Source organism: Danio rerio, chromosome 20 (genome assembly GCF_049306965.1).
Source record: "Danio rerio strain Tuebingen ecotype United States chromosome 20, GRCz12tu, whole genome shotgun sequence".
Taxonomy (NCBI): domain Eukaryota; kingdom Metazoa; phylum Chordata; class Actinopteri; order Cypriniformes; family Danionidae; genus Danio; species Danio rerio.
Genome location: NC_133195.1, coordinates 49,320,502 through 49,346,872, shown reverse-complemented (window position 1 = coordinate 49,346,872; position 26,371 = coordinate 49,320,502). Strand labels below are relative to the sequence as shown.

Below are 26,371 nucleotides of genomic sequence, written 5' to 3'. Positions count from 1 at the left end.
ATTATTTGCCTCTTTAAGTTAAATATTTTTTTTTCTGATAGTCTACTGAACAAACCATCGTTATACAATAACTTACCTAATTAACCTAGTTAAGCCTTTAAATGTCACTTTAAGCTGTATAGAAGTGTCTTGAAAAAATCAAGTAAAAAAAGTGTTTAAGGTCATCATGGCAAAGATAAAATAAATCAGTTATTAGAAATGAGTTATTAAAACTATTAAATGTGTTGGGGGAAAAAATATTCTCTCCATTAAACAGAAATTGGGGGTCTAATAATTCAGGGGGGCTAAAAATTCTGACTTCAACGGTATATTCAGAATATTTCTTGGTTAAAAACCAAAACTGCAAAATTAAAAAAGGAATCTTGATTGTTCATGTGCTGTAGTGCGAATATTAAAGAACAAAGATTTGAATTACAGCCCATGAATAACCTAGATCAAGTAGTGGTGTAATGCTGATGTAGGCCTATTTAATTAATAAAATTAAGTAAAATATAATAAAGTTAATAATTATACAATTATTTTAAACCGGTTTGCACTTCTTTCTCATGTTGAACACAAAAGAACCTAATTATGTGCAACATTCACAAGACCTGAAATTGGGCTTGCCTTGATCCAAGACTAAACTTGACACTTGAATGGAGGGCTTGCTCATCTATTGTATGTGAGTTCTGACAAATACTTCCCTATGGCGAAATCACACTTGTCAAACCTGAACCAGGTTTGGTTTCATTTTCATTCATTCACAAGGCATTTTCAGAAGTAAACGGACGAACCCAAGAATGATTGAAAGATATGTATTTAAACTGTAACGCCTTTCTAATCTACAAAAATATATATATTGAGTCTAGTCTGTTTTTAAAAAGCTGAACAAAATATGTGCAAACTGCCCATTAAGATATTTTTAAGGGCTATTACTGTCAACATTTCTCAGTGATCCATCTGTAGTAATATTCTGAAATTATCAAATTATGTTGTTGTTATTGTGTAATATGATAATCCTTAATACATTTTAAGAATTTAAATTTGCCAAGATATATTAGGAGCATTAAGTGTTAAAAACCAAGACATGACTTAATGACAAACATAACCATACACTTATGTTTTCATAAATCTTGATTTTTTTTATATATATTTATTTTGTCTACTACATGCATTGGATTTTGATTTTCCACCAGCATTGAGTTACGGTCAGGATTCTGCCACTTTGGTCTTGTCAATTGTTATTTTGGTGGCAGAGTTCAGACACTAGTCCTGTGATGTCTTGTATGTTGTGCTCGGCTTGAGTTTTCTGGAGTTGAGCACTCATTTTCTGTCATTGTGAGCACTGTCGAGGCCGTGCTTGATGCAGGCACGCAAGGTCGGGGCGTGCTCAGGATGCGCGCCTTTGTCCTGGTGTGTGGTGTTTTGTTCTCAGTGCTGCAGTCTAGTTGGTTTTGGTTTTGACTGGCGCTGATTGGTGTCTATTCAGATGTATCGCTGTAACACCCAAGAGGAGAGGAAAAGTCACGCAAGCAAGTCAAATGGGCCACAGTGAGAAAGAGAAATGGAGTTTACTTTATTCTCTCAATCACAGTGAAATAGGGGCTTCTGCTGTTCAGTGTCAGTAAAAGACAGCAAACACACACGCAGTGAAATTGTGCAGTTTCGGTGTTTTTAAGTAGTTGGAGCATTGTAATTACTCGCGCTTGCCTCCCTCGCCATAGTATATATAGTATATATAGCTATGGCAACATAACGCATATGAGATAAATGAGGTCAGTACATAATAACTGGTGATGATTATAACGGAACCGATACCGAATTGTCCGCGTCTGCATCGCGGCCCACTGAAGAAACAATTAATTTTGACACCCCTAGTGCACATGTCTTGCATTATGTTTTTGTTGTCTAAACACATGGCTCGGTGTTTACATTTAGCTCAGCATCAGCACATTCAGAAATAATAGTTTGTTGGCATAAGCTGTCAAACGCCACCTGCCTTTGACAGCAAAAGCCACTATATCCCAAGAACCAATCAGATGTTGCGAATTGAATAATATGTTTCCAAGTAGCGGCACGCTCATACGCCTGCTTTTATGAGGAGACTCTTTCAATTTTGGTTTTAAAACATTAAGTTTGATAAACTGCATGAGCCTGTCCGGCTGTCAGTGAATGGCAAATGAAAACGTCCCTTACCTCAAAACTCTGTGCATTATAAGAAAAAGAAAACTCTGTACAGTCAGAAGTGTTGCATGCATTCATAACGTTTTATTGTGCAGCGACGCTACTTTAAATGAGTCTGATTTACTATACATAAAATAGCAACAGCGTTTCTTTTATTCCACATGGATGCTGTGAGGATTAACAAGAGGCCAAGACCTTGAGTTTGGTGAGAATGAATGAATGACAGCTTCTAAAAGTGTCTGAGAGGCATCCCCTTTTCCCCAGGAGGCCTACTTTGTCTTTTATTTACTAATGTAAGCTATTTTTAAATGATAAATATAATGTATAAAACTATACATTATTCGTATTACTTCATTATACCTAAACGTCTGATAAGCTTTATATATTAATGGACAATGCACAGATATTGATGTTTCACAATGTTTTTACACACATTATTTGAATCTACCAAGCTTAGCTTACAATGTTTGCCATGTTTACATCACTCTACTTACATTAAATCTAAATCACAAATATCAGAAATGACAACAGATTGTTAAGGTTTAATTAATGTCAGTTTTAATGTTATTGATTAAAGCAGTTACTTGACAGATTTCATTTTCATTTTTCTTCTACTTTATCCCTGGTTTATCACAGTAGAATGAACCGCCACTTACTTGACAGATTTATATGTTTTTAATTTCAGGTGGTTTGTGTAATGTGTTTTATGTTTGGTAAAATAATCTCCAATTGCATCTTCAGTTATTTTCAGCTAATTACACTGTCTTGTCCCAATGTGAATTTAGAGGTTTCTGAATAAAAAGCACAAGTGGATTTAGCTGGTTTTAACGCATAAGAAAATCTCCCTTGTTAAAAACCAAAGAATTGTCTAATGTGACATTTAAAAAAAAAAAAAAACTATTTTATTTACTAGCTAATAACCTTATTATTATCTATAAAATGATACTACTGAGCCTAATTATAGGAGCCTAATAGAAAATGCTCATTTACAAAAAAAGACCTCAGATTGATTTAAAGGGTTTTGCATCTGAACTCTTCATATATATATATATATATATATATATATATATATATATATATATATATATATATATATATATATATATATATATATATATATATAATGAAAGGGTGCAGATTACAGGCTGCAATTTAGAAATATTGATCTCTTAATTACATTATTATAGACTATATTATTTTCCTCTTAGTTGTGTAAATGAGTGACTGAATTACTTGACAATGACACAAGGTACAGCTATAATATTGTTCAGATCATACATTTTAGTTCTTAGGCAAGTTAGCCATGAATGTAAATGATATGTACAACTTAATATGTATTTTAAATATGTATTGTATCAGAATACAAATAATATTTATTTGGAAAAAAATTATTTGCGGTCTGTTTTTTTAAAATATATATTTAAAAAAGTGTTATATATATATATATATATATATATATATATATATATATATATATATATATATAATATAATATTCATTCATTCATTGATTGATTCATATTCTTAGTCCCTTTATTAATCAGGGTTCGCCACAGCAGAATGAACCGCCAACTTTTCCAGCACATGTTTTACACAGCGGATGTCCTTCCAGCTGCAACCCATCACTGGGAAACACACATACTCTCTCATTCACACACATACACTAAAGACAATTCTAGCTTACCCAATTCACCTGTATCGCATGTCTTTGGACTTATGGGGGAAACCACAGCACCCGGAGAAAATCCACGTGAGCACAGGAAGAACATGCAAGCTCCACACAACCGCCAACTGACCCAGCTGAGGCTCGAATCAGCCACCTTCTTACTGAGGCGACAGCACTACCTGCTGCGCCACCGCGTCTCCCCCATAATATAATATAATATAATATAATATAATATAATATAATATAATATAATTTTCCATTTTTTGTAGCGTCTTGTCATAAACCTGAATATTGCAAAATAAACACAAAGACTTTGCAGTTTATCATTTATTGAGCTTTCTTTCGAATTAATTGAACATTTTCATGTTATTCAAGGAGAGATTATCAGTTTTGTCACTTGACCCAAACGTCAGGATTGTCGAAGGTTGTGTTTTTCAGCATGATGTTGAGAGATGGAGATACAAGATGGTGTCATGATCCTGAATAAAAGAGACAATGATAAAGATTTAGAGATATATTTTGATTAAATGAATATGATTAAAAACACTCTAAGCAAGGCTCAACAAAATTCATGCAGTTAGCTCACAATTCAAATAACTTCATGTGTTTTTGGGACAGCCGATCGCTCGGTCAGTCAGTCGACAGCAGCCTCTGGTTGATTTACGTGAGAAGAGCAGGCGCAAATGCTACTCGCAAGAGAAATTTAAGATCTCAAAAAGTGTACACAGCGGCCTCGGGTAGATTTGCAAAAACCGAAAAAGAATGTTCCTACTGAGACGTATTTGGAACTCTTCAGAAATGCATTTAGCGGTATGTTTTCTGAATGAGCCTGGGTTGACATTATAAGTACGCAAATATCTTTAAATATAAAACATGCTGCATGAAACGGAAGCTGAAACAATGCAAAAAGCACATTCGGTGTGATGACGGCATATTGTTTTTCCATGGTGGGCATCTGCTAAACTGGCCAATTAGAGACTATTAGCTTTTATTAATACTTTCAATTTTACAGATGTCTCACTAAATTGTCTACAAACTGATCAGGTAAAAAAATAATAATAATAAGATCTGATTGAACCCATGTTGATATTCATGTTGACAATTCACATCACCCTCCAAAAAAAGAACCATTGAATTTTTAAAGTTTTGAAATAATTACGATGCAACAAAGCTGCAACACACCTAACAAGCTAATCAAGGTCTTATTAGGTATACTTGAAACACTCAGACAGGTTTGTTGAGGCAAGTTTGAGCTAAACCCTGCAGGGCACTGGACCTCCAGGCAATAGATTGGTGACCCCTGTTCAATATTATGTCCTCAGTACTTTGTTGGGCCACCTTTTGCACTAATTACAGGATCAAGGCGCTGTGGCATGGAGGCGATCATCCTTTGACACAGTTGAGGTGTTATGGTAGCCCAAGTTGCTTTGATATTGCCCTTCCACTCTTCTGCATTTTAGGGTCTATGTTCTCCCATTTTCCTCTTGACAATAACCCATAGATTTTCAATGGGGTCAGGGTCAGGTGAGTTTCCTGGCCAATTAAGAACAGGTGTACCATGGTTCTTAAACCAGGTACTGGTAGCTTTGGCACTGTCTGCAGGTTCCAAGTCCTGCTGGAAAATAAAACCATCCTCTCCAAAAAGCTTGTCGACAGCAGGAAGCATAAAGTGCTTTAAAACCTCCTGATATAGAGCTACGTCGATTGTAGACTTGTAGACAATGAACCAACACCAGCATATGACATGGGCCCCCTAAACCTTAACTGACTGTGGAAACTCCACACTGGATTTTAAGCAACTTGACTTTTGTGTTGCTTAAGCACAGACACTTCTAATGTTGTTTTTGGTTCAGGAGTACCTTGATGCATGGAATTCTACAGCTGTAGCCCATGTCATGCAGATATCTGTATGTGGTGGTTCTTGATGCTCTGACACCAGCCTCAGTCACCCTTGCTTGACAGTCCTCTCAAGGCTGCAGTCATACTTGTGCACCTCTTCCAGCCACATTTTTCCCTTTCTCTTAACACTCTGTTAATAGAGTGGAGGAACTATGACGTCAATTTGTATGCAAAAACCCGGAAGCGAGTTAGCATTTTAGCAGTTCCGGTTCCCAAAGTCAATGGGTTTTTGTATGGGGTTTCAGTAAAATCGCTTCCCTGCTGAAAAATCCAGCTTAAACCAGCCTTGGCTGGTTTTAGCTGGTCGACCAGGCTGGTTTTAGAGGGGTTTCGGCCACTTCCAGGCTGGTTTCCAGCCATTTCCAGCCTGGTCTTAGCTGGTCAGGCTGGAAAATGACCAGCCAAATCCAGGTAAAACCAGCTTGACCAGCCTGGTTTAAGCTGGATATAGCTGGTTTTGGCTGGACTCCCAGCTTGGCTAGGCTGGTCAAGCTGGTTTTAGCTGGTCATCTCCCAGCCTGACCAGCTAAGTCCAGGCTGGAAATGGCTGGAAGCCAGCCTGGAAGTGGCCAAAACCCCTCTAAAACCAGCCTGGTCGACCAGCTAAAACCAGCCAACCAGCTTAGGCTGGTTTAAGCTGGATTTTTCAGCAGGGTTAAATAAGGTTTGTGGCAAACACAAACTCAAGATACTTTCACGTTTTGTTCTACGACATAAAACACATCAGTTACAGCACACTCTTGATTTTTTAAATCGGTTATGCTTCTTTCAAAGGAAGGTTGCTATCAAGTTGCTAAATGGGACTACAGGCGGTTTCGGAGGCATTATACGTCATCGAGCTGAACTGGTCTGGAGCGCAGCTCGCTTTTGTTGGGTATTTGGATTTGTCTGTGATTTAGGTATTTTCATGAATAGTATTTTATAGTTTGTAGTATTTTTCTAATTGGAAATTTAGATTGTGTGTAGATAATTCCTTCACTTGTAAAGACTGTCGAGACAGTCTTTAGGAAGATAGTGCAAGATATTAAGAAGATAGTGCTGCCTGTCTCTTTCCTGCTCTCAGTAATGCAAACGTGTGAATAAATGTGTAAAAATACATGCATGTTAACTGCCATTTTAACGTGATCAAGTGATTTTTCGTCTTTTTTTCTTCATCTGAATGTGTAGCACATTTAACTCTGTCATAACTGCAATATTTAACTTACAGTCCTCCATAAAATGTACAACAGATGTGTCTGTATGGGCTGCTTTTCACTGTACTTTGTGACAAAAAAGGAATATTGAATGTTGCTCTGTGTTCAGGCATTTGATAGACTTGTTCCTCCTCACGCCTCATTTCTGTCGTCTGTTAAGGTAAGCAGGCTGTGTGCACGCGAGCGATACACTTATTTAAATGTCTTATGATAATACTATTCAGGCAGATTCATACACGCAGTTTTAAAACTTTTAGAACAACCGTAAAGCAAAACAGATGTATTTCTCACGTAAAAACGATCCCAAAGGCACATAGGTCTATGTGTTTTTTGTATTTATTTGTTTATAATATATACCGTGGATTATAATATAATAAACAGAGAGATTAACTCTTTGTCATGGACATTATTTCTAAAAATAAGCTTGATAAGTTGTCTGAAGCAGAGTGGGGCTGACGTCACTGACGAGCGCCCCGAGGGCAGTGAAGTCCGTTTATAATATAATATAATAAACAGAGAGATTAACTCTTTGTCATGGACATTATTTCTAAAAATAAGCTTGATAAGTTGTCTGAAGCAGAGTGGGGCTGACGTCACTGACGAGCGCCCCGAGGGCAGTGAAGTCCGTTTATAGCCTAATGCTTTTCAATTCTTGCGCTTGTATTTAAGATCCAAAAGTGCTCAAAGTTGTATTTTCGTGTGAGGATTATCCGGCTGGACAAAACGTGTAAGTGTAATGAACAGTGTTTGAACACAGAGCTTATTATTTGCAATCTTCGAAAAGCCTATCAGAAAATCCTATAGGGATTTTAACGAGGGAACCAGTTTTATGCTAGCAGCCGATTAGCCTACAAAGTGACGTCATAGTTCCTCCACTCTATATACTTAGATACTGCACTCTGAGAGCATCCAGTTTGTTTTGCAATTGTCTTTTGAGACTTTTTCTCCTTATGGAGGGTTCCAATGATGGTCTTTTGCACAACTGTCAAGTCAGCAGTTTCACCATGATTTTGAAGCCTGCTAGGTCAGACTGAGACAATTTCATGGCTTTGCATTACTTAGCAGACTACATTGAGACAAAGGAGCCTACAATGTTGAACTTTGCCATTATATTCTAACTTTGTGAAATACTGGATTGGAGGTTTTTTCATCATTAATCCATAATCATTCATATTGAAACAGAAGAAGGCTTGAAATATTTCACTTTGTGTGCAATGAAACTCACAAGTTTCACTTTATGAAATAAATTGTTGAAATAAATGGATTTTCCATCGATATTCAAATTTTTGGCACACACCTCTAGAATAATTGGTTACATATTTAATTGCTAATATTTGGTTGAAATACTTACTATTATGTTGGTCAAATTACAGTCTCTCTCCTGGCATCTTGCTTTACTTGTGAAAGTGTAGAAGTATTGCTTTGCTTGCTTGTTACAGCAGGTACAGTATGGAATTTAGTTTAACAAAGAGAGATCGTCTGCATGAAACTTGACCCAAAAGTGATGTATTAAGGTCAGTCTGGTTGCCTAGCAGGAGAAAGACAAAAAGATTAAAGTGATTTATCTGTTAATGGGTTGTTGGTTTGACATTGCATTTTCACTATAACACATGACAAACATGAATATAATCTGTATTGTCATCTATCTATCTATAAATTTATCTATCTATCAATCTATCTATCTATCTATCTATCTATCTATCTATCTATCTATCTATCTATCTATCTATCTATCTATCTATCTATCTATCTATCTATCTATCTATCTATCTATCTATCTATCAATCTATCTATCTATCTATCTATCTATCTATCTATCTATCTATCTATCTATCTGTCCATCTGTCAGTCTGTCTGTCTGTATGTCTGTCTGTCTGTCCGTCCTTGTGATAATTTTTAATAGCGTACATTTTGACAAAACCGTCTTATTTACTTTTAATATTATATTTCTTTACAGTTTTTGTTCATAAATTAATTAGTACAGAAATTGGTATGTTCAGGACCTTCAGGACAAAGAAAGTTTTCATTGGAACCTGTTACAGTTTTTCTTCATTGGTATGGCTAATTTCTTGAAACAGGAATTACATTCTCAACACTCAAGATTGTTTGGCAAAACAGTCGTACGGTTCAGCACAACACTATAGCTCATATATTTCCTAAAACTGTTCACTCATGTGTTAAAACAAAATTTCCTTCTTATTTAAACAGTCAGTGCCCCAAAATCCTTTGTCCCTTTGGCATTGTGTAAGCACTGCAAGTCAAAAGGATTAGATGTTTTGTCACTATGGCCATATCCCTCATGTCTACCTTTCAGTCTCATAGTTTTTCTCTAAACTATGAGTGCAAATCTCAAAACTTTGCTGGAACTTCAGATCTTCAAAATGTAGTTACTCACCCAAAACATTTAATTTATGCTTCAAAACCTAGTTTTCATTTCAGTAATGTGGCCATGGTGTAACAAACAGCACTAGTAACCAATTATCCAGCCAGCAGAGGGAGCCTTCCCCCGAATTCTGACTGCCTGTTCTTATTTGTTCATACAGTTGAAATCAGAATTATTAGCCCCCTGTTTATTTTTTCTCATTTCTGTTAACTGATTTATTTTATCTTTGCCATGATGACAGTAAATAATATTTGACTAGATATTTTTCAAAACACTTCTATACAGTTTAAAGTGACATTTAAAGGCTTAACTAGGGTAATTAGGCAAGTTATTGTATAATAATAGTTTGTTCTGTAGACTATCGAAAAAAATAGCTTAAAGGGGCTGATCATTTTGTCCTTAAAATGGTGCTTAAAATTTTTTAAACTGCTTTTATGTTAGCCGAAATAAAACAAATAAGACTTTCTCCAGAAGAAAAAATATTATCAGACATACTGTGAAAATTTCCTTGCTCTGTTAAACATCATTTGGGAAATATTTAAAGAAAATAAATAAATAAATAAATAAAGAGGGGGCTAATAATTCTGACTTCAACTGAATATATATATATCTATATTGATCAGCTGGTTTGTCTATAAGCTGACATACGAGTGATCCGCTGATGAAACGCAGCTTTGAAAAGCTCCAGTGTCCCTGTGTCTGTGGTTAGCTTCAGTAAACAGCGGTGAGTTCGGTGAATTTTATTATTTATTACTTTTTTAAAAGTCCATTTTTTATATATAATATTTTATTTTTAAAATTATATACAACATAATTTTAATGTGTTGTTCTTTTCTTAGCCTTAGAAAATACTACATTTTATCGTTTCTAATAAAAAAAATAATAATTAGTGGCTTTGCATACACCATCATTTAAAGAGTTTAAAATACTAAATGCTGTATTTATGCTGTATTTTGATTTGGTTTTAACCTCTGTGGACCTACTTTCACATCCGTCATTGACCACCTGAGGGCGCTGTAGTGCACCAGGACTCAGTAGGCACTACAGCGTCCCAGGAAAGACTACATTTCCATACATTATTTCGCGCACACACCCGATTTGTCATCTACACTGATTTACAACCACAGCTGTCTCCATTCTCCGTGATTACCATATATTCAGTCATTCAACCACTGTTTGTCATCGCGTCGTTGTCTTTCTTGTACCCAGTAAGTCTGTTTTTCCTAGTTGTTGTTCCTGATCTTGCCTCGTATCTTGCTATAGTCTAGTTCATGTTTATCTGTTTTAGTTTCTTGTTTTGTTGTTTATTTGTTACTTTGCACTTTGATATTTTGGATTTTTGTTCACTGTTTTTTACTCTTTAATATATTAAAATCTGCACTTGAATCCGCTATTTTTGTTCCCGTTATTGTTTTGATCATGCCTAACGTGACACTTGACCTACATTTGATTCACAATTGTCAACGTTTGACAAAATGTCCTTACCAAATCAAACCATATGCAGATTTCACTCAGTCCAGACCAACAAACACCACCTGCAAATGACATTTGGAATGTGAGATGTTTTTGGTGTATCTTATTCTGTGTAAATTATGTTACAAAAGCATGCTGTATGCATGAGTTGATTTAATAAATGACTCACAAAGGATTGTTGTGGACAAGACACAGGATCACTCTCTGGTTAGTTGCTAAAACAATGGACAATATTATTAATTTTGAGAATTGTAACCATGCCAATTATGCTCCAGTTTTCCAGTTATCACACGTGTTTGGGGTATTTTTTTTGGCTTCCACACAAATTCAAATTTAGATTTTTGTATTAATATTTTGAATTATATATGAACAAATACACACACACACATACAGTACAGTGCCCAGCATGAGTGCACCCCCCACCTTCCTCCCTCTTCAATAATTCAGATTCTATGAAACAATAAATAAAATAATTAACATAAAAATGTGGTCATTTAATATCATTTAGTAAAGGAAAATAATACACAAAAATTGCCTAGGTGCTGCAAAAATAATTATGACCAATTAATATTAAATAATTAAGACCAATTTTTAAATACATTAATTAAATCTACTAATTTAATTAATTTCTATTGTAGTGCACATATTTTAAGTCATTAAATTACATAAATATTTTGTTAGATTAGTTCCCCTTATGTATTTGGGTATGCTAATGGGTATGCTAATGTAATGTAAAACTGGTAAAACAGATTTGCACAAATATCTAATTCTATAGAATCCCAGTATTATTTTTAAAACAAGGGGTGCTTTGTTTTCAGAATTATGGTGTACTCTGTTATACTGGGTACTGTATGTACTGTATGTATATGTAATTTGTATTTAAATATTTTTACTTATGTAATTTTTTTCTTTTTTTTAAACTAGAGAAAAAAAAAATATATATATATATATATAAATAAATGTATATGAATATTATTTTTTTCTGTGTTATTTATTTATTTTTAGTGCTTTCTATTTTTCTATTTTTTAACCATGTATTAATGTAGTTTATTTTTTTCTTTATTTTGCTTATTTTTTAGTTTTTTTGTTATATTTAATTATATAATTGTAGTTTATATATAACGTAAGAAACGTGTTAGTGAATTAGAAACAGCAGAATTTACAAGTTCTGTTTAACAAATGTTTTGTCAAATCTTAAAGCTCTGCCATATTCTTGAGGGGATGCTGAGTTTTTAGCATTAAAAGCACCAATATATATTCCAACACACCCGCGAGAGCTTGAGAAAATAGGGGATCCGCTGTCTCCATTTTTGCCTACTTTGCTAATCACAAATTCATTTGCCTGCATTTGCAATTTCATATTAGTATTTGGTGTTTCAACTCGACAACACTTTGGCCCATAATTCCCTGACTCTAATATATAAAATTGCAAGTCCTGATTTTTATCTAACTCAACTATCTCTGATTTCAAGTTTTGTAATGGATCTATACATCCTTGTAATTCAATTAAAGAAATATCTTGGTTTTCTGGAATTGTTTTACCATTTATATAGAGTGTTCTATAACCTCTATATATTAAGCATTCATAATTTGGGAAAAGGACATAAATATTAGCGTTTTCATAATCCTCTACAACATGTTTGGCTGTTATTACAGCACCAGAGCCGTAATAAAAGCCCAGACCTCTGCTGCGCCAACCCTCCTCAATATTCGAAGACCAAACTAAAATGTAACATGGGAACTGGTCTGATAAATATTTGCCATTACAAGACATAATCTGACCATTTTCAATAGCTAATGGACCAGATGTAAAATTTAGTTTTATTAAGCTACAAATTAATGTTTTATCAGAACAAAATGATAGTTTATAAAAGGGTATATTTAGTCCAGAGCTATACAAATTTTTCCTAATGTTTGCTAGTAATTTGAAAAGTTTTCTAATATTGTCCATTGTTTACACCAAATCTGAGAAAACAAAAGCAATATAGTAGAAAAATAACTTTACTGCTGCCAATACTTTTAGATTACAAACACAGCTAAAATCAAGATTCCAAACTTAACTTGTTATCATGTTATGCATCTGTAAATACCAACTCATATTATAAAAATGTAAATAATATGTAAGAACTATGAAACCTTTTCCAGTAGAACCATACCTTTTGGATGTTGGTGGCAACTACAAAGATTTCCTGGGAGGTTGGAGGATTTACAGAAGATTTGAGCCAATCATTCTTCATGGCTTCCTGAGTGGGCGTTTCATTATAGGAGCTGTAATGAGTAAAAACGAAACTTGAAATGAGGAAGTGGTAAAAATCCTTTAGAGGTTTCTACTGAAATGACAATTAAAATGAGTTTATTGGCTTGCTGTAAACTCAATAAGGCTGATTTAATTTTATATATAAAAAAAAAACTTATAATTTAAATAATTTGCTTGGGTATTTTAGAAAAATATTAGCAAGCACTGATATGTTTAACTAACCACCTTAAAACCACCCGCAGATTTAGCAAAGGCACATACTTTATACTATACATACTATAGAATACAAAAGAGATGTTATATAGAATTATCTGTTGTTGTCTTGACACATGGTCGAGAATTAGGTTTATTAAATTTTACCTCCCTGACTCATCATCCCTCCTTTCTGCTTCATATGAAAAAATCTATCAAGAGCCACGCTGTCAAAATAAGATCATCATCATCATTATTTGAACTTTAGGTTAACACCTCTGCATTAAAGGCGGTTATGCCAGTTTCACAACGCATGATTTTCACCATGCATAGTTCAGTTTGCTTTTTGTTTAAACTACATTGCTTTCATCAGCGTTGGCTCGGTTGCACATAGAGAATAACATTTTTATTCCAGAATTACTTCTACTTATAAATACACTTGCACAAAAAGGAAATCTCATAGCATTTACTGGGGCACTGGGGATTTTTACTGAGGCACATGCCCAAGTAAATGGGTTCTAGCATCGCCACTGGGTATTGATATTTGCACTATAAATGAGTGTATGGGTGTTTCCCAGTGAAGGGTTGCAGCTGGAAGGGCATCCGCTGAGTAAAACATATTCTGGATAAATTGGCAGTTCATTTCACTGTGGCAACCCCTGATTAAGAAAGGGACTAAGCTTAAAAATAAATAAATAAACGAATACAGTATATCAGTATAGATGTTCAGTGAATTTGCAGTAATCTCTTTGACTTATTAGTAAAAAAAAAGTTCAGAAACTGTGACTAAAATATCTGTGATTACCAGTGTTAATTTTGACAGCAAATTCTGAATTAGTCTTAGTCTTAGTCTTTGGAATAATACACCATTTAGTTTTAGTCCTATTTTAGTCATCTGAAATCTTTTAGTCTTAGTCTAGTTTAGTTGACTAAATATCATAAGAGTTTTAGTCTTAGTTTAGTCTTAAGTCTATTAGTCTTAGTCTAGTTTTAGTAGACCAAATATTAGCAGATTTTTCTCCATAATTCATGTAATTGTAAGTATAATATAATATATGGAAGCATATATAGAATACAGGCACATATCTAATTGTTGTAATAAAAACATTTTATTACATGTCAAAAACATGAGTCTTTTTCACAAAAAATAACCACAAGACCTGCTCTCCCTGAACAATATACATGCTCCCTGAAAAAGATATGCATTGTCCCTGAATTATATGAAACGCATATGACATTCTTTCAAGATAAAGTACAGCATTCATACTGTGTTTTAATTAAATTGCTAATTTTAGTTTTCTTTGGAACTGTTAGTCTCCCATCTATCATCCCCATCATTAGCACAAAGTCCTCATCCTCAATTGTTGTGAGTGGTAAACCTGTCCGTCCAATCCATCTAGCTATGGCCTGCTCCTTGGTCTGTTGTTCCTTTGATTCAGTCTTGTACTTTGAAGACCTTAGGAAATCTGAGATGGCCTGCTGCTGTGTTGTACTAGTAGCATCACTAGCTTTATTTCCACCTGGCCCATGGTCATCAGACATCTTCTGTATCTATGAGGATATATAAATGATATACAAAGTTGTGATATTTTCTTCTTTCTTGCCATATAACACACACACACACACACACACACACACACACACACACACACACACACCTTTTGTCGAGTCATATCACCACAACATCTATTATAATAGTACACATATTTATATTAATTAATTCAGCGAGACAATTCGTTTAATCAATACTATTTAAAGTTAATTTCCTTTGGCTTCAATTTTATTCCAAGTTTAGCAGAATCACGGTGGTTTATCTTATAGGATAACCTTAACGTTAGCGTTTATGCTTACCTTGGTGTGGATTTCTGGATGAGCCGTCTGTAAACGTCGCTTCAAGTTGGTGGTGTTTTTCCCAGCGATTTTTACTCCACATGGTTTACAGACGCTCTTGTTGTCCTTGTTGTCATATGTGAAGTTTGACCAGATGTCAATTCTTCGTTTTCGTCCTAGACCAAGCTCTGACATTTCTGTCTGTCTGTTCATGAGACGCTGCCCTCGGACCGAGTGAACAAAACTTTAGCGTGTTGCTAACGAGAAAAGTCAACTTAAATTAACCAACGCTTTGTAACCAAGTATAATGTGTAACTAAATATAATGTATAACAAACGTCATCATAACTTGAAAACCGCGGCTTTTGTTTTGAAAATGGCTTTGCCAAGACCAACCTGCCCTCAAAAGATTTGCTCTGATTGGATTTCCCCACAAAAGGGTAGTTCTTATTGGATCTCTTCTCCATTCGTCCCGCCCCAACATTTTCCTCTCGTTTTTATTCGTTGACTAAAGTGTCAGTTAAATTTCGTCATCGTCTTCGTCATCGTATCTGACTTTTTATTTAGTTTTTATTTAGTTTTCGTCTGTAAAAAATGTTCGTTGACGAATATTTTTCGTCATAGTCTTCGTCAACGAAATTAACACTGGTGATTACGAACAAGAAAAGAATAAACAGTCAAATTAAATTGCCAAATTCAAAAGAAAAGTAAAGCAGATTGGTTTGACTGTATAAGGGAAATACCTCACACTCGCGGTGCTAAATCATTTGCCGTTGATACGCAGAGCGGCAATTTGCTCTTGGGCTGCAGGTGTGAGAGACGGCTGTGTGGTACTGGGCCACATGTGAGTGACTGAGCCGGGGGAGGGTAAAGTCTAGATCGGATACACGGCTGGCCGGAAGTGTGATATGCGCATCAACATAGCATCATTTTTGTGATACTGTATAACAATAATTTATATTTTTACAGTACTGTGGTTGGGTTTGTGGTGGGACTATTAAAAAAATACAATTTATTGATTAATTTACTACATTAATACTATGTACTACTGTTTTTACATTACTGTGATGGTTGGGTTTAGGGTTGGGGTAGACGTTAATAAAATACAATAAAAGAGAATTTTTTATAAATAATATAAATTATTGCAGCCGCAATCATATCTGATCTAGCAACAACCCTGGGGATGGGGCCAACGGCATCACCTACAGCTCGTAGAGACGAGTTGGAACGGTACAATACAGATGGATGAGATTCTATTCAAATGAATTTAAAAATTCAATAGATTTGATGCTAGTCAATTTTTTTTTATTTGTCGCTAGGGGGTCTGAAAAGTTGCTAAATATAGTGACAAAGTTGCTAAGTTGGCAACACTGGCGCCATCTACAGTTTGTGTGTCATTTTAAAGGTATAAATCAAAATGAAAGCTCTTGTCATTATTTATACTCATCCTCCACATTTTTTGTTCTTTATTATGTTGAACACAAAGAAAAATATACTGATGAAAGTGGGGAAAAAACAAGTATTCATTTCCAAAATATTTTTTTCCTATGGATGTCCATGAGTAAATGACAGAATTTTATTTTTTTGGGTCAACTATCCCTTTAACACAGATCTAAAGGTGCAGAATTGAACTTAGTACAGTGTAAAAAATTCATGATTCTATTCATGGTTTTATTTTTTTGTCTTTCCCCTTTTATTTATGCTTTTGAATTGTATGAGACCTTGATAATTTTTCCAACAACTCTGAAACCCTAAAAAGTTGGAAAAACTGACTTTTAATAACATTTTAATAGTTTAAAGAGATATATTGTCTGGGTTGGTGTCTTAAATTACAGTACAAAAACTAATAAACTAATAAATTCCCAGTACATTTTTTAACAGCATCTGGATGCAGACTCGGTGCAGTTGCAAGCTCAGGTGCATCAATGCTTTTAATGTGCATACCCATCCCCACCACTAACCCCACCCCTCACAGTGATGTCACTTGCTCCATGGAGTGCATTGGGTCTAACATTACTAGTCTGAGATATGCAGTCTTAGCTTGCAAGTCCAAGTTGACATCCAGATACTATTGACATTTTCTGTCATTTCACTGACTTATTTCTCTATATATTATTTCTTACACTACTTCAGACTATTAAAATTCCAATAAAAGTCACTTTATTAAACTGTAGAATTGAATTTTCAACATCAAAAGTCGACTGGGCAGAGATCAACATCCCATAAGGTAATTCACAACCTGTAATTAAGCGGAAAACACTTGTGAATCACAAAATATGGACAATGTTAATTGATAGACTTTTTTCAGGGTACTCTAAATTCTTAATTAATCTAATCTAAATATTTAATTTATTTAGTAATTTAACATTTTGAATACTCTTGTTTATTTAACCTGTTCGGAAGTGATGAAGATATGCAGTTCACGAAGTGACCAGAAGGTGTCGGTGTAAACCTGCAGGAGAGCCAGAGACGCTTCATTCACACACATGACTGGAGCTTCTCTGCGTTTACTTCCCATGTGCGTGCAACTGCAACTGACGCTGAGAGATACACCTGCTTTTTATTAGAGCCGTAATCCAACTCCAGTCGCTCTTGAGGAAGCAGAGAAGAGATAGAGGTGAAGGGGTGAGTGATGCTAGAACTAAAGGATGCAAACACTGTAGAACAGGCACTTTTTTTTTTTGCTGGACGTGTGTTTCTGCTTAAACTCCAGATATAGCGATCTAATTGTTTGTTATCCGAGGCAAACAAACCGGTGCACGCGCACCTTGATTGTTAAAGGGACAGTTCACCCCAAAAATAGTTACATCTTTGTTGTTTGTGACACGTGGTACGGAAACCACAAATTCCATTGCAAAAGGATCCCCCCTCTTGTTTTCCAGTGCAAATAAATCAAGAAAATAAAGAAGGGAAGGGTTGTTAAAGTTAATTAAAACTAAATCTATTAAAACAGAAAATAATTTACAGGGGAAAAAGCAATATGGGTTGTTGACTTAACATTTTTACCTGTCCATGATGTCACACAATAAAAATGAGTATTTGTTTAAAAGATATACCTTTATGTTGTTCCTCTGACTAGTTATTACAGCTATTAATATAGCTTTAGATGATGTTTACAGATCTGTACTTAATTTTTTTTATCTAAATATCAAAATTATCATGTGGTTGAATGTCTGAGCGACATGTGATCTTACTAATATAACAATATATCTCAGCATAGTATAAATAATTGAAAAAGTCAGAGTTTAAGTAACATAATTAGGCTTTTTTATTGGACTCATTAAATGCTGATGATAAAGTACATGATTTTAAAGAAAGGCCAAATACATTTTGTCCATAAAATGGGTATCATATGGTGTGACACTATCAGTGTTTCTCAACCACGTTACTGTAGTACTTTACTTTTTTTTACTTTTACTTTCTCAATTGTCCACAAGTGGAAATTTATCTTTGGCTTCACCACACAACCACATCAGCGTTCACATTAAACACATCACAGAAAAAACAGGCAACACAAATACATTCAACGTTATCCCATATATCTCTTTAAAAACTCAATGTAAAACCCTATACATACTTAGAACTCAGTATTTAAAATTCTAATCGCACTCGGCACAAAGGACATTTGATACACATTTTTCTTAACTTGAGGTTGCCTAAAATGTCTTTTTGATGGCTAGAGCTGAAATGTAATATTTAAGCGATGGGAATAATCTTTAATAATGACATGTGCTTTCTGTTTAATTCTCATTGAATAAATTTCATTTGGTCGTCTTTGTGCTTTACCTACAATTGCACTGGCAATTTTCACTACTCAACACAGTTTTTGCTTTTCCCTAATTGGCAACAGTCCGTACCATGCAATCATTTAAAAATGCACTCTGCATTCGCAGTAAATGTTAATCCACTATCAGTAAATGTTCCTAAATATTTAAAACATCCAACTGTCTCTATTTCATGTCCCTCAAGGACCAGAGGTTTCAACCCTTGACTATGTACTAGTTTTTTTCTGCTATTTATCTTTTCCTTGGTTTTATTAAAATTGATCTCCAGTGCACTCCTTTTACACCCAACTTTGAAGCAAATGTATATAATTATAGTACAAGGTATCTCCTTCTTTTCCTAATTTAGTCAACCGGCCTACAAGTGCCATATCATCTGCATATTTAAATAACATAAAACCTAAATCCTGGATCTTAAGTTCATTTGTGTAAAGAGAAAAAAATACCAACTACAGCACTGCATGTCTTGGATATCACCCTTGTCTGTCACACCTATTACAGGCCTTTCAGTCTCTGCTAATGATGATCTGCATCAGGTGTGTTTGGTTAAGGAGACTTTGAAATTGTGCAGACCTGGTGGTCCTCCAGGAACATGGTTGAGAAATGATGATCTATATTTTGATTGGGCAATCATTTTTACATCATAATGATAAAGTCCACAATCCACATCATCTCTGGAGTGGTTTGGAATGTCAAGAGAGTAGTTCAGACTTTTTTAATTTTCAACTAATCAGCTCTGTATCTGATATGCTCACTAGTGGTGTGACATGATTTACATAATAGCTCATTCATTTACATTACATCGTTTCATTTACAACATAGATCTGCACAAAAACAAAATGCTGTAAAGAACAAAATCTTAGTATAAAGATTTATGGTGATGTTAGTAACTTCACAATAAGTGTGTCCATTTTAGTTTTATGTAAAATAACATTTGCTTCACACCATGTTACAATTTTAGGTCAGATGCAACAGATTGGTGAATGAATCTCATTTTCAATACAAAATCTAAAAGACCACATTTATTTTGGGAAATTTAAGTGTCAGTACTACACAGCTCAATAATTTTATGCCAACTAAAATTATTGTGGTAGCCATATACGTATATGGTAGCCATGCGTTATTCTGCAGTAACAGCATTCATACAGCGTCCTCACCCTTGTGTATTACTCCGCCCACTTAGTGACAGCAGATCGATAAACTCAGCTGTTGGACACTATAATGTACATTTGAGGCTTTTTAGTCGAGAATGTAGTTGTTTGGATTGCAACTATGCAGTTTATTTGTAAGGATAGTGCCTACTTTATTTATTATTTCGGAGATTCAGCGCATTGGTGGCCATCAGCTTGTCATTAAGCAGAGCAAAGATGGTTGATGTTCTACCACAGAGACTGCATAATAAACCTTTAGAGGGAGAAAAATTCTACGTTTTTATTCTACCTCCCATCAGTGCAGATATCCAGCCATATCACACTGCTACTCGTGTGATATTGCCCATAAATATAATACCTTAAACATTATTTGGTTTAAGGTACATAGTTTCGTAGTTCCAATTAATTATTTCATTTCATTATATATTTTTTTACAAATGGGACAAAAGGACAAAAAGCGCACAACAAAATACTTGAAATCATTTAAATTGAATTATTATTATCTTTAATTATAAAACCAAGGGAAATTTTAAAACCCATTTAAATTATTTACAAAAACTTCAATAGTTGTTCAAGGATAAAAACAACAACAACCCTGACTTGAGAAAGTGTTTGAAAATGATGTAAGGGATTTTTTCCTTTTCTCTTTTATAATTCTACAATAGCTGTGCCCTCTATTGCCAGCCTTTTTTTAAAGTATAAAATTCTGATTTATTTTTCAGGAAGCAAGTTTTAACAGGTAATTTTTCTTAAGTAACTGTTTCTTTTTTAATTTTTTTTGTCATAATGATTCAATATTGTAAAAAACAAACGAACTGATAAAACAACAATTTGCCGTGCAGCTATTTTCTGATCGTTACGAGACTGTAAATCACTCTCTGAGCATCCAAACGGTGGCCCGTGGCCCGTTTGCTCCGTTTTCTCTACAGAGGGAGCAGTGTGCGTCTGTGGAAAGAGAAACCTCGCGCTGACCTGTGGAACACGCTTCACCAATTAGCAGCCGTACTACAGGATCAAATGGAATTGAAAACATTCACTGACGAGGCCGCCGTGCATTACAATGCTCCATTCATGAAAGGCCGATCCGCTGCACAGCGCTTTTCCCCTCATTCGTTCTTTCATTCTTTCCCTTTTTCTATGAATGCAAATCCAACCTGACCTTTCTCTCGCACGCAGCTCAGGACGGCTTTATGAGTCAAGCTCTGGGTTTGGAGAGGTTTCATGCTTGGCGCTGCGACAGTCCGTCCTGGTTTTGCACCTGAGATGCCGCACTCTGCCATTTGGTCAGCGATGATGTTTTCTGGCCCACAGACACACAATGTGCCGGCTGGGTTCGAGCAGATGTTTGAATAATGCGTAGTAAAAGTCAAGCCGCTTGACATTTAAAGACCCCATGAAATCCGAATTAGAGTTTTGTGGCGGGTGTTTCATGCCGGTTAGCTTTAAGGTTGTCAGTTTTAGCCTTTTTATAGGCTTTGTCTTCTGGGAAAACAAACCTAAAATGTTGATGATTCATCCGGCCTCCTGCTAGCGCCACCAATGCTAATATGTTCATAGTTGTGACAAAGCTTTAAGCGTAATGCATTGCTCAGTGTTCAGTATTGAGCATGTGGTCCATTTTTTCTAATTCTTTTTTTACTTGCCCTGACAAAATTATTCATTGGCTCCCATATAAATTCCCACATGGACTGCTGATTCACTAGTACAGGGGCGCCCAAACTTGCTTTTAGGAGGCCAAAAACCAAACTTGATTGAGGGTGGTGGACCAAAGGTAAATATACCATTAAAGCTGCCATGGTAATGCCCTAATGTATTAGTTTTTATGAAATAGATAGAAAAAAATACTTTATTCATACTAATAATTATATTTTTTTAGCATTTTATAATGAACTTCCTGCAATAAAAACATAAACACATTTCGAACACATTTCGAACACTCAATTCTGAATACATGGGTGAGGCTGCAATGCCTTGTGCATAGTCCGCTATATTCGACTGACAGTATTTACATTTTTAAAAATCTGATTCATATACAACATTTAATTGAAACATTTCATTTTAGTTGGCTTTTTTGGTAGAACAACAATTCAACAAACAAACAAAAGGTTACATTAACCTCCTAGGGCTTAGTTAGCTTAGTACATTTTAGCTCTTAAGTAGCTATTTAAAACACTTTTAATGTTTTATATTTTGTTACAGACATACAGTGTCATCCTGCAACTGTTTTGCAGCATATGAAATATCCCAAACCCTATTTTTAACTGGCCAAAATGTTGTTTTTACTCTCTGATAGTCAAAACATGCAAAAAAAAAATTGTTATATATGCATTCAAAAACAGTCATGTTTTCTGTAAATTCGGACCACGAGTCCATTTTTCTCTAAAAGTACATCATATCAAAAGACTTAGGTTTTATTCTAATTAAGTTCCAATAAGCCGAAATAGCAAAGAGAAATAAAAAATGCATGTAAAAAAAAAAAACATTGGGCCTTAAGAGGTTAAATTAGAAATGACAATCTCTGTTAAAGGCATCCCTGTTAAAGGCAAACCCAACCCTCCCATTATTCTAATTCTCTTTTCAGATGGGATAGCGGGCCAAATCAAAGGTTACTGTTATGATCTCAAAGGAGGTCAGTCAAGGGGGAGGAGTGTAACAAATGTTTGGGTGAAACAAACATAAGCAAACACAATATCAACAAGTACAGGACAAAGTACCATGTAATATATATAAGGCTAGCGCGAAAAGGAACGGCATCATAAGGCCTCGTAGATCTCCAGAAATTTAAATAGACTCATTTTAAAAATGTAGCCCTTTGTTGGTAGCATTTAAATGATTGCTTTTTTTTGTTTAGTTTTTAGTGTATTATATGGACAATTATCAGCCACAAACAATGTAATCCTACATCAGTCAAAATTTTGCGCGTCCTTAGTTTACAGAAAGTCAAAATAGAGCCTCAGACCTGTGTTTTAATAGAAAATCTATAGTAGATTACTTATAAAACGCTAATAGAATGTGTATATGATCTATATAAGATTAAAAATCTGATGGTTATTGAACTGAATGGTCTTTAAGTCTGTTTATCCTCTATAAATGACCTTTTTATTTACGTAATTAATTGTTTATTTGCATGAACGTAGGATCTCTTCTCAGTTTATTAAAAAGTCAAACCCATGTCTCTGCTTATAGATCTTTCCATCAAATTTTATGAAACCACTACAGGGGCCAGGTGTATGTTACAAACACCGAAATACATACATGCACCATTTCCCACCCCTACACATACAACATAAACACACACACACACACACACACACACACAGACAGATTCAGGAGAGAAAAAAAGAGAAGAAATCCAAAGGTCTGCATGCATTTTCAATTAACGTCTTCCGCTCGCAGATCTTAACTTTCCATCAAAATCAGCCAAGTCCCACAGCCTCCGCTCGCATGGAACCATCTGATATAAATATAACTTTGCAGCACGTCAGGTTTGAAATCCATAAATATAGCTTGACGTATTCGCAAAAGACCCACCGTACCTTTCTCATCGCCCCCTAAAGATATAGAGGTGCTCTGCAAAGGGATATCACATGTTGAATTATCACAGCTACTGTTTAGCAGCTTATAGTTCAGAAAGGAGCCGCTGGTGTTTTATATCTCTGTGGCCTAGAAACTTGAAAGATATGGATGAGCAGGCCCATATGTTTTGATGGAGGTAATCTGCCAGATAGATTGCGGTTTCTCTTCTGCCGACGTCGTCTCCCTTCTGTGAGCAACACACTTTTTTTTTTTTTTTTTAACATGCCGGAGATAAATATAAGTCAATGTATTATGTGATCTGACAGTCAGGTCTGGCTGCGCGTAGCTTGGCAATGTGTGCGGTGCGCCGAATGTAGTCTAAATGCAAAACAGTGAAGAGTGTTAAAAGGGAGCGATGTTATTTCAGCTGAGGCAGTACGTCTGTCAGATATGTCATCAAGGGTCATGTGATTAATTCAGACTTGGCTGAGCCCACTGTTTGATTAATATTCAAGCACGGTGGCTCAGTGGTTAGCACTGTCACCTAATAGCAGGAAGGTCGCTGGTTCAAGTCCTGGCTGGGTCAGTTGGCATTTCTCTGTGGAGAATACATGTTTTCCCTGTGTTCACATGGGTTTCCTCTGGGTGCTCCGGTTTCCCCCACAGTCCAAAGACATGTAGTATAGGTGAATTGAATAAACTAAATTGGCCATAGTGTATGAGCAGAGCTGGAGCAAGCTGAACTGCCGCTTTAGGCAAAGGACGATCACGCCGCCCTCAACCCTAAAGTGAAAGTGGGGCGAGGTATAACTGAGGGCGCGGATGGTGAGGGTAGTGTCGCGGACGCCGCCCTCGCTATTTTGCCGCCCCAGACGCGGATATAACTGAGGGCGCGGTGGTGAGGGAAGTGTCGCGGACGCCACCCTCTCTATTCTGCCGCCCTAGAAGCAGATATAACTGAGGGCGCGGGTAGTGAGGGAATTGTTGCCGACATTGCCCTCTCTATTCTGCCGCCCTAGACGCGGATTTAACTGAGGGCGCTGGTGGTGAGGGTAGTGTCGCGGACGCTGCCCTTTCTATTCTGCTGCCCTAGATGTGGATATAACTGAGGGCGTGGGTGGTGAGGGAAGTGTCGCGGACGCTGCCCTCTTTATTCTGCTGCCCTAGATGTGGATATAACTGAGGGCGTGGGTGGTGAGGGTAGTGTCGCGGACGCTGCCCTCTTTATTCTGCTGCCCTAGATGTGGATATAACTGAGGGCGTGGGTGCTGAGGGTAGTGTCGCGGACGCCACCCTCTCTATTCTGCTGCCCTAGATGTGCATATAACTGAGGGCGCGGGTGGTGAGGGTAGTGTCGCGGACGCCACCCTCTCTATTCTGCTGCCCTAGATGTGGATATAACTGAGGGCGTGGGTGGTGAGGGTAATGTCGCGGACGCCACCCTCTCTATTCTGCTGCCCTAGATGTGGATATAACTGAGGGCGCGGGTGGTGAGGGTAGTGTCGCGGACGCTGCCCTCTCTATTCTGCTGCCCTAGATGTGGATATAACTGAGGGCGCGGGTGGTGAGGGAAGTGTCGCGGACGCAGCCCTCTCTATTCTGCTGCCCTAGACGCGGATATAACTGAGGACGCGGGTGGTGAGGGTAGTGTGGCAGACGCCACCCTCTCTATTCTGCCGCCCTAAACGCGGATATAGCTGGGGGCGCGGGTGGTGAGGGTAGTGTTGCAGACGCTGCTCTCTCTATTCTGCTACCCTAGACGCGGATATAACTGAGGGTGCGGGTGGTGAGGGAAGTGTTGCGGACGCCGCCCTTTCTATTCTGCCGCCCTAGGCAGCTGCCTAGGTCGCCTCTATGGCCCTGTGTATGAGTGTGTGTATAAATGAGTGTGTATTGGTGTTTCCCCTGTACTGGGTTGCAGCTGGAAGGGCAAACGTATGTCTAAAACATTTGCTGGAATAGTTGGCGGTTCATTTTAAAAATGTCTAGGCATGCATTGTCTGATCTGAAAATCAAAATCCACACGTTTGACCTGAACACGTTTCCATGCCAATATCCAGTTACAATCATAGCCACGTATTGGCAACAGAAAATGACTTATTTTACAGTCTAACAAACACCTCCTAAAAATCTGATCATATCAGCACCAAATTTGGGATGTGTTACCTGAAAGCTCTAGGGATTATATTTTGTGTAAACTAAAGTTTTTGTCTAAAGGCGTGTCCATGGTGGCCTGACAATAAAACTCTGTGTTTCGCCATGGTAAAGCGAGCTGTTTTAGCTCAGGCTTACTATGTCCAGTCTGCCCCAAATACCACAACTTTGATTATAGTACTATACTGAAGACATTTACATGTGAAAATCCACTCAGTCATAGCGCCACCTGCTGACAGAAGTATGAACGACACGAAATCTAACATTAGCCCCTTTCACACATACAGACCTTTCCGGAAAATTGAAAGGTTGTATGTGTGAACAGGTCCTTTTTGAAAATACCAGTAAAATCGTTCTGGCTATTTTCCGGAAAGAGAAGTTGTAACATTACCGGTAATTTGCCGGAATGCTGCGCTGTGTGAATGCAGAAGGAAGATTCCCGTAATAAGCGCGTGCACGTCTAGAACGTGCTGACGTGAGACGTCTGCTTTAGCCAATCACAACAGTCAGACGCATTTACGTCCGCGCGGTTTGTTAGGATAAAAGCTTTTGAATATTTTTCCAGACACATTTAGCTGCTAGAAGTTAGTCAGATCACGTTTATATGTTCTTCTTAATGCCAACTGTGTAAATAATCATCGATGAGATGCTTATGATAAGCCGTTGTTTGTTTACCTTCAAGCTTGGCGTGTGCCTGTGAAACAGCCTGTGAGT

General features: G+C 36.5%; 1 protein-coding gene and 1 long non-coding RNA gene across 6 annotated transcripts in view; one reads left to right on the top strand and one right to left on the bottom strand.

The window, feature by feature from the left end:
• Positions 1-4,140: 4,140 nt before the first annotated feature.
• Positions 4,141-12,956, bottom strand: si:ch211-213i16.3. Its single transcript, NR_170094.1, has 5 exons — positions 12,933-12,956; positions 10,946-10,991; positions 10,789-10,838; positions 8,272-8,448; positions 4,141-4,307 (listed from the first exon to the last, which is right to left on the bottom strand). It is a non-coding gene; the product is annotated as a si:ch211-213i16.3 (long non-coding RNA).
• A 4,601-nt stretch (positions 12,957-17,557) lies between these two features.
• fermt1 (FERM domain containing kindlin 1) overlaps positions 17,558-26,371 on the top strand; it is a 208,575-nt gene continuing 199,761 nt past the window's right edge. For all 5 annotated transcript variants that reach the window (XM_073933690.1, XM_073933688.1, XM_073933689.1 and 2 more), the window contains exon 1: positions 17,558-17,679. The gene's annotated coding sequence lies outside the window, so the exon portion shown is untranslated. The remainder of the gene's footprint in view (positions 17,680-26,371) is intronic.